Source organism: Macrobrachium nipponense, chromosome 17 (genome assembly GCF_015104395.2).
Source record: "Macrobrachium nipponense isolate FS-2020 chromosome 17, ASM1510439v2, whole genome shotgun sequence".
Taxonomy (NCBI): Eukaryota; Metazoa; Arthropoda; class Malacostraca; order Decapoda; family Palaemonidae; genus Macrobrachium; species Macrobrachium nipponense.
This window is the reverse complement of record NC_087210.1, coordinates 23,519,994-23,526,344: the sequence shown is the minus strand read 5'-3', so window position 1 is coordinate 23,526,344 and position 6,351 is coordinate 23,519,994.

The following is a 6,351-nucleotide window of genomic DNA, read 5'->3' as shown; positions in this document are numbered from 1 at the left end:
TAAAATGAAAATAACAAGAGAGCATAGCCAAAACTAATAAAACGAAAAAAATGGGTTAACCATATCAAATAAATAAAAGAAACTGCACCACAATAAAAAAAATAGTAGCTATGCAAGTCAGCATAGAAAATACATGCACACACACACGCGTATATATATATATATATATATATATATATATATATATATATATATATATATATATATATATATATATTATATATATATAATAATCGAGCTACAAATGTCCTTTAATATCTAATTCGCTCTACCTCGGAATTTACTATATTTTTCATATATGCTGAATGGAAGGGGATATTTCTTTTTTTTAGGCGATTAATAGATTTATCCGGCTCACGGGCGAGAACCATCGAGACCTTCAAATCCAGGACGTCAGTGAAGCCTTAATCCACCCCGCCACCGCAAGAGGTAGAGGTAGAGCATTATTTGATATTAAAGGACATTTGTAGCTCGATATATGTAGTATATGAATCACGGGAATGTGATATAACACACATATATATATATATATATATATATATATATATATATATATATATATATATATATATATATATATAAATTAAGCGAGATCCAAATAAGCCTTTCATTTTTCACGACCTCGAAAGGAAGTAAGGGTGGTCTCCGCTCTCGGTGCATTTCATGTTCTAATTAAAGAGACTTGTCATAAAAATAAAAACTTCGTATCACAACTGGGCATAAGGATTTCTCATCCTAACTGAATATCCTCGAGAATAAAATTTACAGAAAAATTATGAAAAACACCGTTTGCAGTGTACGCAAGGAAGTGAGAGAGAGAGAGAGAGAGAGAGAGAGAGAGAGAGAGAGAGAGAGAGAGAGAGAGAAAGCCTTCATTACAGTCTTTTACATTCTTGAGGCGTGACGCGGTCTCAGTGGGTCTAAATTCTATTTGGCTAAGCCTTCTCTCTTCTGTTTGAAATAACTCAAAAGAGATCTCGCCTTTACCTTGGTTTGGAAGGTTGAAAACTCATATCTCAGATTATTCAAAACCTTTTTTAACAGCCGAAACATTTCTGCTTGTTTAATGACTGAATATGGAAACTGCAAAAAACAACTCTATTTAAATACCAACATATAGGGTCACCTACTCCTTACTTTAAGGGCTAAACAGACTACAGGATTGGAAAATGATGTGAGTTTCTGAAATCAGTAAATACCCATTATATATAGAATTATATACTCTCTTGGGGATTTGGCTTCGCAAGAAGCTTTTCTTATCACAGACTTATTAATTTGCATCTTTGCCAGGTGTCTGTATTTGCAGTATATTGAGAGAGAACATGAAAAATATAATGAGTAAGCTGTAATGAAACTCATAATATAGAAGAAAAATTATACTTGTGCTCGCTCAGTTTTCATGGCCACTGTACCTTTGTGATTAACGAGTATAGCTTCTCACACACGTCCTGACGCGAAATTAATCGGCAAACCGTTGTTGAATATTAACGAACTTTTTTTTATTACCACATTCACACCATATACAGCACCTCATTCAGGTCTTCCGTCTCTTTCTTACTCTCCTACACTCACTCATTATTTACTCCCTTCACTACTCATCTCGATTTTTGTTTTAAGACGAAACCATCTCAAAGCATTCTAATCCATCATTTCACCCACACTAACTTTGATAAAGATTTGTTTTCTTTTTTATCTCCAAATTCCTTGACCTTTCCATTCTGATTATGCCATATATAATGCGCTGAAAATCCACACCAAGAGTTGAAATCCCTTTATTTCTTCCATTTAAAGTAAAAAATCACACTACATTCATATCCACTGAAGGAAACTTGACTTGGCTTCCACAATCAATATGCTCACACCCTGCTACCTTTCTTATTTCATCTATTCTGTGAGTCCTCATCTCTCATCTTGCATTTTTCCATTCTATTGACTTCCAAATACCTCTACCAATGAACTACTTTCACTCATCAACCATTAATTCGACCATTCACAACTCTATCATTACATTGTACAACCTAACTCACGGCCACGTTTACTCCTGACCTCCCTATTGTAAGAATTTTCAAACTCTATCATGTGGTTATGTTGTGTCTCCTCACTTACTTTCTGCAGTAAATAATACATCTGCAAACATCAATCTACCATCCCCAATTTTGAATTCTAGCTAATGTTATCTTTAAGGATATGAAACATCTATGGTAAAACTGCAAACCCATGTATCAGGACCACTTCTACATAGTTTGCCCTTACTTTCCAAAACTGCAGAGCCATGTATCTGGACCTCTTCTGCAAAGCCTGTCACTTTCAAAATTGCAAACCCATGTATCAAGACAACTTCTACAAAACCCTATCACTTTCCAAATTACAAACCCATGTATCAGGACCACTTCTACAAAAGCCTGTCACTTTCCAAATTGCAAACCCATGTATCAGGACCTCTTCTGCAAAGCCTGTCACTTTCCAATCTACATAGAATATGCACACATGACTTTAATTGAGAAAGAAAAATTGCCATGCCCGACCTGTACTAAGGACATAAGTTCAGGTTTTAATAGAACCATGCTTTGCTTTTTTTTTTCGGTTTCCGATTTACCTCTTGTTTGTATCATAATTATCTGAATATTAACAGAAAGACTATGTATAATATGTATAACATATTTGTAGAAAATGCAAAATTACACAATAGTTCACAAAAATTACCAATTATTACATCTGGTGGTAGTCTTCTAAATTAAAATCAAACGTATTTTAAAAAAGATTATCAGAAAATCTGTTTTTCTTGTGCAATTCTTTTCTGTAATAACCTTAAATATGTGACTCACAAGCTGTTGAGATATATATATATATATATATATATATATATATATATATATATATATATATATATATATATATATATATATATGATTTATATATGTATATATAAATAAACTAAACAGATATACTATATACATACATATATATACAGTATGTATAACGCAATTTACATGAATCGCCCACTTAATATGTGCATGAAGATTGTCCGCACTTTTTTGTTTTTTTTTTTATTACTTTACAAAGGTGGCTTAGAAAATTACTTCCAGCTGAGTGTACCGTAAGTCAACTTAGCGACGTGAGAATTTCAAATATCATTAGCTGTTAGCAGAAATATCACTTTACTTTGAGAGAGGGAGAGATTGAGATTTGGGTCTTACAGTTTTGACGATGAGTTCCAGGTGTTCCCTCTCTCTCTCTCTCTCTCTCTCTCTCTCTCTGAGTGTGTGTGCGCACGTCTGTGTAAGTTTTTGTCTTAGACACATGAACCTGGTCATCGTCTTTCTCATGTCAAAGCAAAGCAAGCGTTGAAAATATGTCGCGAAAAGTTCGAACAAGCTTAGTCGACCTCACTAAGTAAATTTATTTAGTACGTTTTTAAGATGCCCACTACAAAAAAAAAAAAAAAAAAAAAAAAAAAAAAAAAGAAAAAAAAAAAAAAAAAAAAAAAACAAAAAAAAAAAAAAACTATTAGTGTATAAATCCTACATCCTTAAATTAAGAACTATGCAAAAACAATACTCATGCGTGGCAATAGATGACAAGAAGAAATATTGCGTTTTCACAATATCAAACCACTGAAGACTTGGCAATTCCGTTTGATATATATTGTCACCACTGCAAGTATATTCTTTACCAGGTGGTATGGTAACGATGTAATGGCCTTGTTATAATACCAGTCAGCGGGCAATAATAAAAAAGAATTACCACCAAAACAAAATATGTCTGTTGCAGTTTATCACTGAATTTATGTTCACTTTAAACTTAACTTTACTTAGCACTTAATATACCACTTCATAAATAATCTATAACCCAAAAACACCAAGATCCAGGCACAAGAATAAGGAAACACTCGACAAATATTTAACTTTAATAACAAAAACTATAATGCACCCACTAATATAATAATAATCGCTTTTACACCACAATTAAGCACAATAAAAAAATAGCGAGCAGATGTTGACTGTATGAACAGCTGTGATTCTCTCATCTGTTACATTCTTTTCAGAACAAATGTAAACTTTTTAAAGTACTGGACTAGTGTCTCTCAAGGAGCATTTAAACAGGAACAGAAAAGTGCTTAAATACGAACAGAACAATTTACAAAAATGTTTACAGAAAATACAAAACTGTATTTTTAATCATTCTTTTTTTATATTTGCAATATTTAATGTGACAGCTCGTCACAATATATATATATATATATATATATATATATATATATATATATATATATATATATATATATATATATATATATATGTATATATATATATATATATATATATATATATATATATATATATATATATATATATAAAATTTTACAATATCAGATCTTGGAAAAAATAGAAACTTAAAAAATCTGCAGTAAATTTGTAGAGAATTTTAGCTGCCAAAAGTGTATGGTATGTCGTGAGGTAAAAACATCTGAGATCCTGAATATAATTCTTTTTCTTACTTCATATTTTCCAAAAAGGAAACGAAGGTAAAAACCTGAAATGGCTGGATTGCTCAAAGATTAGTTTCCAGCCCCAAACAGTCAGAGCAAACAATGACATCATTTTCCCTTGTTATTTTTCTCAAGAAAAACCGGTTTGAAAAACGTGATTTTGTGAACAGAATCAATAACATGAAAATAACATGAAAAATTAAACAGCCTCGTGATATACAGGCAACCAGTTTCTAAAGATGTATATGATGTTTCGGCAAACTAATCAAACAAAGACACTGAAATATTTAACCAAACTGTGTTTCAATAATGAAGAAAAAAAAACAGCAAGTAAGAAGACAGAATGCTGTTAAATATAAAAGTAAGAAGGTATTTTTATCATCTACGAGTTAACAAGTAAGCGAGCCAGCAAACATTAGCATTGCAAAAATAATATATTATATATATATATATATATATATATATATATATATATATATATATATCAGGTCAGTAAATACACATAAAACCTGCAGGGGATGTCCATGATACAAGGAGTAAAAATGACAAGTTTTATTCCAAGAAAAGTTTCGCACATACAATTAAAAGTAGTCAAATATATATAAGGACGACTCAAGGGTAGTTAAATATCCTGACCATTATTCTTGGAATAAAACTTGGACATCCCCTGGAGGTTTATATATATATATATATATATATATATATATCATATATATATATATATATATATATATATATCGAACAATTCCAGTTGACCGGGAAATTGGATACCAACAAAAAAGCCAGTCGTAAATTTTATAAACTTTATAAAAGTGAGAGAAAAAAAAAACGGAAAAAAATCTCTGGGCTTATGATCCCTTGAACTACGAAGGAAATTCTATTTCGTTCCCTTTATGTCGGAATCCCTGCAGTTGTTTTGCTGCTATAAAAAATGCCCAAACAGTAAGATAAAGACTGCATCCTCTTGGCTACGCAGATAGAACTGCAATCTCTCTCCAGTTCTACCAGAATTTATGCCAACTGTCCTTTATGCACGGTAAAGTGACCATAAATATATTCTCTCTCTCTCTCTCTCTCTCTCTCTCTCTCTCTCTCTCTCTCTCTCAACAAATATATTATTTACTCTAGCTGTGTAAGGCAGTCAATACAAATAGTAAAGTTTGTATCGCTTGCATCGGGTTTACGACAGAACTTTTAACATTCTCAGTTAAGTTGTAGTTTTATCTTCTCGATAACCTCGAAGTCACTTAAAAAAATTGAGAGACCAGTATTAGTTTCATCTCCCGTGAATAGTTGCTTCTAAGCCATTGCAAGTAACATGTTAATCATTACTTTTATAATTATTTCTTTTTTCCTATATTGCTGTAGAACAGTCATCTATTTGGTTAAAGTTTAATCCAGCAAGATTTCATAATAAACTAAGGCACGGAGGAAGTTAAGAGACTCTGAGTTAGAAGAGAGAGAGAGAGAGAGAGAGAGAGAGAGAGATTATGTACCACAAATAACAGGCAGCGCAAGATAAGTTTCATTTAATTAACTTATTTCAGACTTGAAAGTAGCCGGCTTTAGATATACACTCACACAACCATGCATGCACACATACATACATACATTCATACATACACACACACACACATATGTATATATATATATAATATATATATATATATATATATATATATATATATATATATATATATATATGTATATATATATTATCTCTCTCTCTCGCAATGGCTAGTTCTAGAAAAGAAGTCAGTGTTACCAGTGAATGTCACTGCAACCAGACAAAATTTAAGAAAGCTGATATCATGATGAATAATTATCGAGTATTCTAATCATTACGTAAATGTGATCGCTTT